This window comes from Mustelus asterias, chromosome 23 (assembly GCF_964213995.1).
Source record: "Mustelus asterias chromosome 23, sMusAst1.hap1.1, whole genome shotgun sequence".
NCBI lineage: Eukaryota > Metazoa > Chordata > Chondrichthyes > Carcharhiniformes > Triakidae > Mustelus > Mustelus asterias.
In genome coordinates, this window is record NC_135823.1 from 12436521 (window position 1) to 12439081 (window position 2561).

General features: G+C 40.8%; 1 non-coding gene across 1 annotated transcript; it reads right to left on the reverse strand.

Moving 5' to 3' along the window:
* Positions 1–402: 402 nt before the first annotated feature.
* Positions 403–475, reverse strand: trnak-cuu (transfer RNA lysine (anticodon CUU)). Its single transcript has one exon. It is a non-coding gene; the product is annotated as a tRNA-Lys (tRNA).
* Between the last annotated feature and the right edge of the window lie 2086 nt (positions 476–2561).

Genomic DNA, 2561 nt, shown 5'->3' on the forward strand with positions numbered 1-2561 from the left:
GCTGACTTTTTATCCAAACTGGAAGAATTTAGAGATTTAATGGTTTACAAACAAATACAGAGTCAAGGAAAATTGAGAGGGAGAGGAGGAAAGAACAAACTGTCTTGTGATAGGATGGAAGGCTGGAATGATTAAATGACATTGGGGATGATTATTGTTTCCACTGACACAATCTCCGAAATCTGCATTCCAGTCTCATGCTAAACGAGAAGGAAACTCCTCACTGAATTAAGCACTAAATTCTCTGACTTCCAGTGAAGCTGAGATATCTTTAACTCAGAAACCAGTAACTGTGAGATTCACAAAGCGGCATAGAGAAAGACTTAGTTTGAATGGTGACACTGCTAGACGAATGAAGAGTTAGAGTTCACCTAGGAATGGGGCAAAGTTTAAAAATAACTACACCCAACATGGGGCTCAAACCCACAACTCTGAGATTAAGAGTCTCATGCTCTACCAACTGAGATAGTCGGGCACATAGAAGAAGCAACACTCCATATCCTAAAATGCGTGGAGATAAATATGGTTTTTACATCTGGTGTCTCAGCTTGTTCTGATTACAAAGTTTACAATGAATCGACCTACAGAATCCCCAAGATTAGAATGCATTCCTCTCAATCATCAATAACTTCATTCACATCTTCCATTTCTTAGCTGCATCTCCTTCCAAACATTGCAAACTCTTCTTACATCTTTCAACTTAATATTTTTGATCTAAATATTCCAACCAAGTGAGGAAACAGCCTCTCAGTATGTACACTGTCAAACTGTCTCCCCATTTTCAGACTTTTCAATGAGATCACCTCTCATTATTCTAAACCCAAGAGAGAACAGACTCATCCCACTGAATTTCTCCTCCCAGGACAACCTCATCACAGGAATCAATCCAGTAAACCTTGGTTACACACAGAAAGTGAGAGAACAGAGGAGCAAAAAGCAAAAGAGGGAAAAGTGATTTATGCACAGAGAAAGTGAAAGAGTGTGAGATAGGTATACAGCGACAAAGAGAGACAGAAAGTGGGACAGACACCCACAACCCATGAGTAGGGATAAAGTGAATATTCGCAAACATAGTCACCATTTGAAAATGTCTTGATTCTTTGTGAGTGTGTTATGCTGATAGAATCCCTGCAATGTGTGCTCATGTTCTCAAACCAAACACCATGTAAAACAATCCCGCCATGTGCATGGAAATAAATGAACAAAACCGACAACTTGGCCTGTCAGAAACAACAGCCAAATGAGGATTTGTCCGGGATTTGGACCCAGGACCTCTCGCAAACTTGGGGACTTCAATACCCAAAGCGAGAATCATACCCCTAGACCAATGAGCCATCATTAAGGAAATTGCTCAACTAAATATATTTTTATTGCCATGAAAAGCCACTCAAACACTGGCAGTGAAATGTGTAAATGCTGGAAAAACTCAGGAAGTCAGGCAATGTGTGTGCGTAGGGAAACAAATCTCATCTTTCATCCCCCATGACCTTTCATTAAAACTGGGAATGGTTAGAAATGTAGGAAGTTTTAAACAAGTGACATCCAGAATGGAGGAAACAACAAATTCTGATAGGATGGAAGTCAGAAGAGATTAAATGAGGGAAACACATAATCACAGAATGATGCCATTCTGAAGTTCCTTGAAGGAGTCACATGTGTCGTGGATAAAGGGGAACTGGTGGATATACTGGATATAGATCACACTGGAGCCGCAGTGTTGAGGTTGGTGAATTTTGAAAATTGAAAGTTACACTTAGAACATAGGAATGAGGAGCAGAAGTAGGCAAATTCAGCCCTTCAAGCCTGCTCTGGCTGATCACTCATTGATCTCAAATCCACCTCCCTGCTAGTTCTCAATGTCCCTTTATCCTTTATTAGAAATATATTGATCTCCTTCTTGAAATCATTCAGTGATGCAGACTCCACCACACTATTGGGTGGCGAGTTCCACAAATTCATCACCCTCTGCGAGAAATAGTTCCTGCTCATCTCAGTTTTAAATCTATCGCCTCTCAACCTATACCTGTGAATTCTTGTTTTAGAGGATAGCAGTGGAAGGGTGCATTTCTGAATGGAAGGCTGTGACAAGTGGCGTTCCTCAGGGATTAGTGCTGGGACCGTTGCTGTTTGTAATATATATAAACGATTTGGAGGAAAATGTGACTGGTTTGATTAGTATGTTTGCGGACAACACAAAGGTTGGTGGATTTGCGGAGAGTGATGAGGACCAACAGAGGATACAGCAGGATATAGATCAGTTGGAGACTTGGGCAGAGAGATAGTAGATGGAGTTTAATGTGAACAAATATGAGATAATGCATTTTGGAAATAGACAGTAAATAGGAAATAGACAGTAAATGGCAGAATCATTAAAGAGTATTGATAGGCAAAAGGATCTGATTGGGCAGGTGCAAGAGTCAATTACTAGGGGGCATAGGTTTAAGATACGAGAGGCAACATTTAAAGAAGATGTACGAGGCAAGCTTTTTACACAGAGGGTGGTGGATGCCTGGAACTCGCTGCCGGGGCAGATAGTGGAAGCAGATATGATGATGACTTTT